A 12,566-nucleotide genomic window follows, 5' to 3' on the forward strand; every position below is an offset into this window, starting at 1 on the left:
AAGATCCCCTGAAGAAGGGAAAGGCTACCCACTTCAGTATTCTGGCCTGGAGAATTCCCTGGACTATATAGTCCATGGGGTTGCGAAGAGTCAGACATGACTGAGTGACCTTCACTTACTTTAAAACATTTTACCAAATGTAGTTACCAAACACACAAATCTTCTGAAATGATAATATATTAGATTTTAAAAGATTTCTAGTAAATATTTTGATGAAAGTTGACTATAATTTTTATTTAATTTATAAAAAGACTCCTCCAGGATCTGTATATGTAATGTTCATGCACTTAAGAGATCTTCCATTCTGCTAATTTTCAAGTCAAAAATAGCATATATGTTTGATTTCAGATTTTTGTACTATAACTTAGGTACCTGAAATAGATTCTTAAAGGTCGATAACATTTTGTTTATAAAAATAAGGATGTTAACTAGGTTTCTTTTAAAATAGTTTTTCTTTTAATACTTGTTTTTAGTTTTAGGAGAAAATTCCATATATCTAAAGTTTTTAGATGGAATGACTGCTTTATTGTAAAATTCTAAGTTTACAAGAGAATTATTGTTCGTTGAGTGTTTACGATGTTTTAAATTTTGATTCAGACCTTATATAAAAGGAAAGTAAACTTGCCACTGTTCAGTTGATTGTGCACAAGACACAGGTAAGTACGTATTGTACCAGTTAATGCCAGACAGCTTCTTCAAATTAATATTCTTCAGAAGTGAGGGTAAAGATTTTCTTTAAAATCTGTGATTCTGTAAATATTCCAGTATTTTAAGTTACACAATCTTTATATAAATAATTCCCTATATCCATGGCTACCTACTTTGGGAAACAGTCATTTTTTCATGTTATTTATATATGCTGCCAGTAGCACTATAATTTGCTATGGAAGAGTGTTTTCTTACAACCCAAGACTTCTGCTTTAAAATCAAGTGAAATTTTTTATCACAACCATAACTTGATATTTAAATTTTATTTAAACAATTTTGTTATGGACATTAGAAGATACTGCAGTACTATATACATAGGGACTCATTTTGGGGCGGCATGATGTGGTCAGATTGAGACTGTATTATTTTCATCATTGTGCCTTTAGCATGTTCCCACAAAATTGAAATACTGGTGTAATAAATAATTCAGAAAGTGAGTGATCACACCATCATGATTATCTCGATCGTGAAGATTTTTTTTGTACAGTTCTTCTGTGTATTCTTGCCACCTCTTCTTAATATCTTCTGCTTCTGTTAGGTCCAATACCATTTCTGTCCTTTATTGAGCTCATCTTTGCATGAAAATTTCCCATGGTATCTCTAATTTTCTTGAAGAGATCTCTAGTCTTTCCCATTCTATTGTTTTCCTCTATTTCTTTGCATTGATCACTGAGGAAGGCTTTCGTATCTTTCCTTGCTATTCTCTGGAACTCTGCATTCAAATGAATATATCTTTCCTTTTCTCCTTTGGGTTTTTTTGTTTGTTTGTTTGTTTGTTTTTAAAGTATAATATAATCTTTTTTCTTTTATTGTAATGAGAACACAACATACATGAGATCTGTCTTTCTAAATGTTAAGTGGACAATATAGTAAGTATAGACAGAATGTGGTACAGCAGTTCTCTAGAAGTTGTTCATCTAGTAAAACTGAAACTCTGTAATCATTGGACAGCAACACCCCATTCTCCCTTTCTGCAGCCCCTGGCAACCAATATCAGTTCAGTTCAGTTCAGTCACTCAGTCATGTCTGACTCTGCAACCCCATGAACTGCAGCACACCAGGCCTCCCTGTCCATCACCAACTCCCAGGGTTTACCCAAACTCATGTCCTTTGTTTTTCGCATCTCTTCTTTTCACAGCTATTTGTAAGGCCTCCTCAGACAGCCATTTTGCTTTTTTGCATTTCTTTTTCTTGGGGATGGTCTTGATCCCTATCTCCTGTACAATGCCACAAACCTCCATCTGTAGTTCATCAGACACTCTGTCTATCAGATCTAGTCCCTTTTATCTATTTCTCACTTCCACTGTATAATCGTAAGGGATTTGATTTAGGTCATACCTGAATGGTCTAGTGGTTTTCCCCTTTCTTCATGTTAAGTCTGAATTTGTCAATAAGGAGTTCATGATCTGAGCCACAGTCAGCTCCCAGTCTTGTTGTTTGCTGACTGTATAGAGTGTCTCCATCTTTGGCTGCAAAGAATATAATCAGTCTGATTTCAGTGTTGGCCATCTGGTGATGTCCATGTGTAGAGTCTTCTCTTGTGTTGTTGGAAGAGGGTGTTTGCTGTGACCAGTGCGTTCTCTTGGCAGAACTCTATTAGCCTTTGCTTCATTCTGTGCTCCAAGGCCAAATTTGTCTGTTACTCCACGTGTTTCTCGACTTCCTACTTTTGCATTCCAGTCCCCTATAATGACAAGGACATCTTTTTGGGGTGTTAGATCTAAAAGGTCTTATAGGTCTTCATAGAACCATTCAACTTCAGCTTCTTCAGCTTCACATTACATACCTAAATATTAAAATATTTTCTAAATTACCAATTTTGTTTCACTTTATTACAGTATGTTCATCTTAGGTTAAAATATTAATAATTTCTGTTGTGTTTATGCCAGATGTTATTGCATAGTACAGGGCCTAAATATTTTCTCTTCCAGTCTTAGAAATTTATAAGGAAAAGCCTTATCTCTAAATGAAACATCAATCAATATTAATGTTTTTTTTTTAAGTTTTTAATGAGCATTTTCTATTATAATGCCTTTCTTTGCATAGCAAATTGCTTAACATCTTATTTTGAACTGTAATAGATTTATGAAATCATTAAAAGAGTTCTAGGAGTCCCTGTTCTAGTTATCCATAGCCTTAGATTTTGTGAACAATTATGTTTTTAATAACTGTACCAGGAAGAACTCTTAATAGATGCTATTTATTGAGGTCAAGCATGTCACCTCTGAGCAATGTGAACAGAAAGTAGCATAGCTTTTTAGGTCTGACTACAGGTAAATAGCATTAATAAATGGTGCAAGGTGGTAAGGAAAAGGCACACAGCAGGACATTGTAGAGGCAGCTGGATAGGAAATTATTAGTGGCAGATGATAAGACATTATCAGATACAAGTATACTGAAGACACAAATGAAAGTATGCAACAGAAAGTTTTATCAGTTATCCTTTTAAGAACATAGTTGAAAATGTTTAGGTGCTTCCCACACACAAAAAGATAATTAAGTAGGTAGTACTTTTAAGGAAAAAGTTTGAGTATTTCAAACTCTTGGAAAAATGTGTATCTCAAACCATGAGTTTTCTAGTAGTATAAGCTTGTGAGTTGGACTTTATTAACTGAAACTGAAAACATTAGAGAGCAAAAAAAAATCATAGACACTATAGAAAGTAGAAATAAAATGAGAAATATAAACCTAAACACATAAACTTAACAATTATTAAAATACTTGAAATTTTTTCAACTTCAACAACTTGAAATACACATGATACTTTCTTCTTCTGCATAATTTGTTGAAGATTGCTGTAAACCTTTATAACTATCCCAAATTTTAAGTATATAAGAACAAAATTTATTTTATGTCCTTCAGTTCAGTTGCTCAGTTGTGTCCGACTCTCTGCGACCCCATAAATCTCAGCACGCCAGGCCTCCCTGTCCATCACCAACTCCCTGAATTTACTCAAACTCATGTCCATCGAATCGGTGATGCCATCCAACCATCTCATCCTCTGTCGTCCCCTTCTCCTCCTGCCCCCAATCCCTCCCAGCATCAGGGTCTTTTCCAATGAGTCAGCTCTTCTCATGAGGTGGCCAAAGTACTGGAGTTTCAGCTTCAACATCAGTCCTTCCAATGAACACCCAGGACTGATCTTTAGGATGGACTGGTTGGATCTCCTTGCAGTCCAAGGACTCTCAAGAGTCTTCTCCAACACCACAGTTCAAAAGCATTAATCCTTCGGCACTCAGCTTTCTTCACAGTCCAACTCTCACATCTGTACATGACCACTGGAAAAACCATAGTCTTGACTAGACGGACTTGTTGGCAAAGTAATGTCTGTGCTTTTAACATACTGTCTAGGTTGGTCATAATTTTCCTTCCAAGGAGTAAGCGTCTTTTAATTTCATGGCTGCAGTCACCATCTGCAGTGATTTTGGAGCCAAAATAAGTCAGCCACTGTTTCACTGTTTCCCATCTATTTCCCATGAAGTGGGACCAGATGCCATGTCTTTGTTTTCTGAATGTTGAGCTTTAAGCCAACTTTTTCACTCTCTCACTTCATCAAGAGGCTTTTTAGTTCCTCTTCACTTTCTGCCATAAGGGTGGTGTCATCTGCATATCTGAGGTTATTGATATTTCTCCTGGCAATCTTGATTCCAGCTTTATGTCCTCAGTAACATTTAAGTTGTTGGATTAATTATGGTTGGAGAAGAAGGAAAAGAAAAGTTGTTTGCAGAATCTTGATTCTTAAGAACAAGTAACTTAATTATCCAACAAAACTGATTTAAATACTTTTAATCTTCATAACCCAGGTAGCTAAGCCCTTGAGGGCAAGCTGCAGGTAGCCCAGATCTAAATGACAAATCTAATGTAGTTTCTGTTGAATGATAGAAATTATTGTTTACTGTTCACAAAGCATTTTAAAAACAAAAATAGTTACTATTTCCCACAAATTCTGCCAGAATGTTTTCTTTCTTTCCTTCTTTAAAAAAAATGTTTTAAACACTTGTTTCTATCAGTAAGTTGGAGTACAGCATGAATCCCCAGGTACCACTTCTCCTTTCTGTTATTAGTTTTGTAACATTATAATGTAACTTACTGAATAGTAATTCTTGATAATATAGTAAGGGTATTGGTGATTTAAAAAACTGAAACAAAATCTTACCTTTTTATTGAAGGACTTTGAGACATGTTGAATTCTAAACCCTGAGTCTATCATTATATTTCCTTAAGGTGGCCCCATTTACTTCCCAAACTATTATAGAGGAATAAAACTCCATAGAGGAATAAAACTCCAAAAACTGAGATTACTGTAGAGGACAATCTTTTTCCTAATAATGATTTGGAAATCTGAGACCTAAAGAGCAATGTATGTGGTGAGGGGGAAAGGAGATTTCTAGATTCTGTCAGATCTCAAACTTGCATTTAACAGGAATTTTTTTCTAACATCTTGAATTTCTCTTGTTTTAGGATTACTATAATAAATGTAGAAGGTGTTCACTTAAAAATGGCACAACGTGAGAGTTATGAGTTAAATTTTGTTTGGGGCAAAATGAGGACTGCAGCCCAGCAAACAGCATCTCAGTCAGCTCTAAGAAACTGTTCCAAAGAGGCAGGGGGAAAGAAGGTCAGTATATATGTGATTTTGGTGAAGGGGGATACATGCAGATCAAGCACTTTTTTTTTAGGTTTCTGCTAGTCATGAGCAGTTGACATCATGAAGGATTTTAGTGCTTTCCTAGATAGGAGATTCAATAATTGGGCTCATAAAATCTGCTCCCAAAAATATCTACCTGAAGACCTGTGCCTGCCATTTTTTTCCCCAGCGTGCCTCATTTCTGCTCTCCATCCTAAACTCCTTTCAGGGGTGTTGAAAATAGCAGCTGCAGCAGCACATGATTTAGTCTTTGTAGAAGTAGATGGCAAGTGCCAGTCTGTAGTTGACAAAGGTTAGAGGATGGATAGCTCAGTCAAATGCCAAAGTATTATGGCTCTAGTAGTTATCTAGGCCATTTTTTTATAGCTGCTCCAACATGGGCACTTAATTTTCAAATTCTTAGTAGAGTCATTTTTCTTTTCTAAACTTAAAAAATAAAAGATCATATCCAGTAATTGAGATCTAATCTTACTGCACTGTGGTCAGAAAAGATGACTGGAATGATTTCAATTTTTTTGAATTTTCCAAGACTAGATTTATGGCCCAGGATGTGATCTATTCTGGAGAAGGTTCCGTGTGCACTTGAGAAAAAGGTGAAGTTGATTGTTTTGGGGTGAAATGTCCTATAGATATCATATCCATATTGTATACCCCTTCAGACCTTCCTACATACACACTCACCAATACTGACACATGCAGGCTCCCTGCGACTTTAAATTTGCATCAGATAATTCAAATTAATGGTTGCAGTAATGAAGACATCACCTCTTGATAAAATCCTAAATCCCATTCATGTGTTGAAAATAAAAAAGAGAAGATAGTGCAGTTATGGATATAGACAAAGGAATTCTGAGTAATCTTATGGGAGGGTCAATCCTAATGGTATTTCAAGCTTATAATTCCCTGTTAAATAAACATACAGACAAAACCAAGAGATTTAAACTTTCAGTTCTGCTGCAACTTTCAGATACCAGCCCTAATCATGATGGTTTTAGGGAATCTAGTTTGATGTGGCCCCAAATATAAAGGATCCATAGAAAGAATATCTTGGGCCTGGGCCTAATATGAGAGCTGGAGTTTCATATATAAACTTCTCTTTAGAGCATGCTTTTTCAGCAGAATTGATACTAACTCTCAGGGGTGAACAGTGGCAAAAAAAAAAAAAAAAAAAAAAAAACCCTTACTTTTTAACATATAAAGTACAGAAATACAGTACATAAGTAGATAGGCAGTGCTATAAAATTCTCATGGTGGAAGAGACTAGGAGAAAATGACTAAAAAGTTCCTTGTAGATATTAGGGATAATGCAAAGAAAGTTGAGAAACACTGCTCTTAAGTGTACTCATGTAGACATGGGCCAAACCAGTACTACCTGAGAAATGACTTCAGTAAGAAAGGGAAGATAGGTCAGTGTGAGAACACTGAGTGTACTGGATCTTTAAGCATGCGTGCTAAGTAGCTTCAGTTGTGTCCGACTCTGTGCGACCCCATGGACAGCAGCCCACTAGTCTCCTCTGTCCACAGAATTCTCTAGGCAAGAGTACTGGAGTGGGTCGCCATGTCCTTCTCCAAAATATACTAAATAGTGTATCAGAACTAAGAAAAATTAGTTGGTAAAGTCACCTTATTTTAATCTCTCTAGAATTTAAAGGTTTTCCTTCATAGATGGAAAAACCGAGGCTTCTTCAATGGAGTACATCCAAGAGAACCATTTTGTTGTCTTTGATTTTACATTTCACAATAAATCAGTTAAGATATAATTGTCTCAAAAAACTTAGGGTATCTTAATGATATGCAGTGTATTAGCAGTTTTTCTTCTTGATCATAAGAGGAGATAATTACAAAGATATTAAAACAATGCCTTATTACTGTACATTAAAGGCAGAATAGGGACTTTCCTGGTGCTCCAGTGGCTAAGACTCTCTGCTCCCAATGCAGGGGACCTAGGGTTGATCTGCAGTCAGGGAACTAGATCCCACATGCTGCAAACAAGAGTTCTCAGGTCACAACGAAAGATCCTACAGGCCACAACTAAAAGATTTCACATGTCCCAACAGAGACCAAAGCTCCCACGTGCTGCAACTAAGACCTGGTAGAGCCAAAATTTAAAAAAAACTCAACATTCAGAAAACTAAGATCATGGCATCTGGTCCCATCACTTCATGGCAAATAGATGGGGAAACAGTTACAGACTTTATTTTCTTAGGCTCCAAAATCAACTGCAGATGGTGACTACAGCCATGAAATTAAAAGACGCTTGCTCCTTGGAAGAAAAGTTATGACCAGCCTAGACAGCATATTAAAAAGCAGAGACATTACATTGCCAACAAAGGTCTGTCTAGTCAAAGCTATGGTTTTTCCAGTAGTCATTTACGGATGTGAGAGTTGGACCATAGAGAAAGCGGAGCACCAAAGGATTGATGCTTTTGAACTGTGGTGTTGGAGAAGACTCTTGAGAGTCCCTTGGACTGCAAGGAGATCCAACCAGTCCATCCTAAAGGAGATCAGTCCTGGGTGTTCATTGGAAGGACTGATGCTGAAGCTGAAACTCCAATCCTTTGGCCACCTGATGCGAAGAACTGACTCACTGGAAAAGACCCTGATGCTGGGAAGGATTGAAGGTGGGAAGAGAAGGGGACGACAGAGGATGAGATGGTTGGATGGCATCACTGACTCGATGGACATGAGTTTGAATAGCTATGGGAGTTGGTGGTGGACAGGGAAGCCTGGTGTGCTTCAGTTCATGGGGTTGCAAAGAGTTGGGCAAGACTGAGCGAATGAACTTTACAGCCAAAATAGTAAAAATAAAATATTGAAAAAAAAATAGTCAGAATTTTTACATCGAAATAGTAAAGAAACTAACACCACCAAATGAAGATCATATCTATTCTATGAAATTTACCTAGAAGTCAAAGCATTCGTCTTTGAAAAATGCTACAGCTTTTTACATTCTATGATATCCATTGTAATGGTTGTGATGTTATTTAATGTGGTTTTCATTTGTGATGATCTTTTTTTTAATGATTTATTTTAATTGGAGGCCAACTACTTTACAATATTCTGGGAGTTTTTGCCATACATTGACATGAATCAGCCACAGGTGTACATGTGTCCCCCTGTCCTGAACCCCCCTCCTACCTCCCTCCCCATCCCATCCCTCTGGGTTGTCCCAGTGCACTGGCTTTGAATGCCCTGTTACATGCATTGAACTTGGACTGGTCATCTATCTCACATATGGTAATATACATGTTTCAAAGCTATTCTCTTAAATCTTCCTACCCTTGCCTTCTCCCACAGAGTCCAAAAGTCTGTTCTTTACATCTGTGTCTCTTCTGCTGTCTTGCATATAAGGTCATCATTACCATCTTTCTAAATTCCATATATATGCATTAATATACAGTATTGTTTTTCTTCCTGACTTACATCACTCGGTATAATAGGCTCCAGTTTCATCCACCTCATGATCTTAAGTATCTTTTAATATGCAATTTTATTGGTCATTTGTTTATCTTAGGAGAAATGTCTGTTTAAATCCTTTGTCCATTTTAAGATTGGGTTCATTTTTTTAGTTGTAGAAGTTATTTCTGTATTCTGGATATTAACCCCTTATCACATATATAATTTTAGATATTCCCATTTTGTGGATTGCCATTTTATTCTGTTCATTGTATCCTCTTATGCACAAAAGTTGAAATTTTGATATTTTCCAGTTTATCTACTTTTACTTTCAGTGTCATATTCCAGAAATCATTGCCAAATTCATTGTCAGAAGAAAACACTGGGAAAAAACTTCGTAAGTGTTTCATACCTTTAACTCTTAACATTTAGGTCTTTGATCCATAATTTTTCTATATGGTGAAAGACTGTGTCTATATATATATATATATATATATATATATATGCAAAAAAATATATATATATATTTTTTTGCATGTAGATTTCTAGTTTTTCCAGCACCATTTCTTGAAAAGAGTATCTTTCTTCTGCTGAATGACTTTGGGATACCTTTGTTGAAATGTGTTTGTATACATTAGAGTTTATTTCTGAGTTCTCTATTATATGCTATTAGTTTATATGTTTGTCTTTATGCCAGTATCACACTATTCTGATTACTGTAGCTTCTACTGTAAGTTTTGCAGTCATGAAGTGTGAGACTTCCAATTTTGTTGTTTTTTGTAAAAACTGTTTTGGCTATTTGGTGTCCCTTGAAACTGCATAGGAGGTTTAGAATGGGTTTTCTATTTCTGGGAAAAAAATCATGAGGATTTTGAATGGTGTTACATTAAATCTGTAGACTGTATTTAGGGTACGGGTAGGGCTTCCCTGGTGGCTCAGATGGTAAAGAAGGAGACCCAGGTTCAATCCCTGGATTGGGAAGATCCCCTGGAGAAGGAAATGGCTACCCACTCAGGTATTCTTACCTAGAGAATTCCATGGATGGAGGAGCCTAGCAGTCCATGAGGATGCAGAGTCTGACACAACTGAGCAACTAACACTTTCACTTCATTTCACTTTCAGTATCCTCTTAGGTAGTTATCTCATTTTATGCACACAACTCTATGAGGTAGGTACCATTATTTTTCTTGCTTTAGATATATAGACAATGACATTGAGCAAGATACAATAAATTTAGAAAGTGGAGAAAGAAGGGATGTTAGAGTTTGAATTTAGGCAGTCTGACTCCAGGAGTTTTGCCAGAGTTTATAATCGCTTCACTATGCTGCCTTTCACAGCTTTGGCAGTATACATATAAAGCAGCAATAAACTAGATAAGCTTTCTTCAGTGATCCATGATTATATTTCTCAGATGGCAAGATGACAAAATCATTTCAGTTTCCAGTGAAAATTATTTGAACATAGTTTTAGTTGGACTGTCACTTTCTGTCCCTCAAAAAAACACAAAAAACACAAAAACCAACCTACAAGCGCACAACAGTTTGATAAAATGTAGAAACAACAAGTAAGTGATGAGATAATGCCTTTTGCTAGATGAGAGAAAGTTGAAAGTAAATGAACTTTAAAAAAAAAAAAGCTTGGGAAGATACAATATGACTGTGAGCTCAATAGGAAGGAGCAGGTGTAGCAGCTGCCAGGAGGGCGAACACAAGGTTTCATGTGCACCAGAACGCAGGGCAAAAGCAGTAACTTCATAGGCGCCTAGGCCAGACCTACCTGCTGATTTGTTGTTCGATGGTGGTATGGGAAAGCAGGGATGGCTGTGGCTCTCCCTGGGGTAATAAAAACTGGTGTTGGAAATATCAGGGAATGTTCATCTACCAGAACTCTTGGGGGAGACAAGTATTTTGCTTGGGTCTATAGTACCAAGATAACATCCTGTAGGCTCCAATGCTGGAAACACTGCCTAACTGGTTTAATCACCATTCATTCCCTCAAAGTATGTTGCAGCTTGGACTAGAGAGATGAGGACAGAAATGGAAAGAAGTCGGTATGCTATTGTGGTTTGGATGGAAAGCATAAGGCAAGAACAAAGCAACTAGATGGAGTTTAAACCAGAATTTCACTTTGGAGATGTTAAATCTGAGATGCCTAATAGATATCAAGTAAAGGAAAGCCCAGAAATGTCACACAGGTAGTCATTTAAAATAATCAATATAATTAAGCTAACTAAGGAAGTGTTAGATAAAGACAGCAAGTAGAGGATCAGGACCTGAGACAATCTAACATTTAAAGGTAAGATTGAGGATGAAGACTGAGCAAGGAAAGACAAAGAGTAGTCCAGTAGGGTAAAGAAAACAAGAGAATTCATCATTATTTTTACTTCAAGAAATAATGCTGTTCACTTGCTAAGTCATGTCTGACTCTTTGCAACCCCATGGACTGCAGCACACCAGGCTTCCCTGTCCTTCACTATCTCCAAAGTTTGCTCAAACTCATGTTCATAGAGTCAGTGATGCTATCTAACAATCTCATCCTTTACCACCCCCTTCTCTTTTGCTTTCAGTCTCCCCCAGCATCAGGGTCTTTTCCAATGAGTCTGCTCTTCGCATCAGGTGGTTAAAGTATTGAAGCTTCAGCATCAGTGCTTCCAATGAATATTCAAGGTTGATTTCCTTTCAGATTGATTGGTTTGATCTCCTTACTCTTCCAACGAAATCTCAAGGGTCTTCTCCAACACCACAGTTCAAAAGCAGAATTTCTTTGGGCCAAGCCTTCTTTATGGTCCAACTCTCATATCTGTACATGCCTACTGGAAAAACCATAGCTTTGACTATCTGGACCTTTGTCAGCCAAGTGATGTTTCTGCTTTTTGATATTCTGTCTAGGTTTGTATAGCTTTTCTTCCAAGGAGCAAGCGTCTTTTAATTTCATGGCTGCAGTCACCATCTGCAGTGATTTTGGAGCCTGAGAAAGTAAAATCTGCCACTGTTGCCACTTTGTCACCATCTATTTGCCATGAAGTGATGGGACCAGATGTCATGACCTTAGTTTGTTGAACGTTGAGTTTTAAAGCCAGTTTTTTCACTCTTCTCTTTCACCTTTATCAAGAGGCTTTTTAGTTCCTCTTTGCTAGCTGCCATTCGGGTGGTAGATTCTGCATATCTGAGGTTGTTTTCTGTCCCAGCAACCTTGATTCCAGCTTATGATTCATCCAGCCTGGCATTTCACATGATGTACTGTGCATATAAGTTAAGTAAGTGTGATGATATACCACCTTGATGTACTCCTTTCCCAACTTTGAACCAGTCTGTTGTTCCATGTCCAATTCTGATTTGCTTCTTTACCTGCATACAGGTTTTTTAGGAGACAGGTAAAGTGGTCTGGTATTCCCATCTCTAAGAATTTTCCAGTTTGTGATCCACACAGTCAGAAGCTTTAGCATAGTCAATGAAGCTGAAGTAGATGTTTTTTTCTGGAATTCTCTTGCTTTTTCTGTGATCCAACAGATGTTGGCAATTTGATCTCTGGTTCCTCTGACTTTTGTAAATCCAGCTTGTATATCTGGAGGTTCTTGGTTCACGTACTGCTGAAACCTAGCTTGAAGAATTTTGAGCATTAATTTGCTAGCATGTGAAATGAGTACAACTGTACAGTAATTTGAACCTTCTTTGGCATTACCTTTCTTTGGGACTGGAATGAAAACTGACCTTTTCCAGTCCTGTGGCCACTGCTGAGTTTTCCAAATAACAGTATCATCTTTTAGGATTTGAAATAGCTCAGCTGGAATTCCATCACCTCCACTAGCTTTGTT

This window comes from Cervus canadensis, chromosome 14 (assembly GCF_019320065.1).
Source record: "Cervus canadensis isolate Bull #8, Minnesota chromosome 14, ASM1932006v1, whole genome shotgun sequence".
In the NCBI taxonomy this organism is placed as follows: Eukaryota; Metazoa; Chordata; class Mammalia; order Artiodactyla; family Cervidae; genus Cervus; species Cervus canadensis.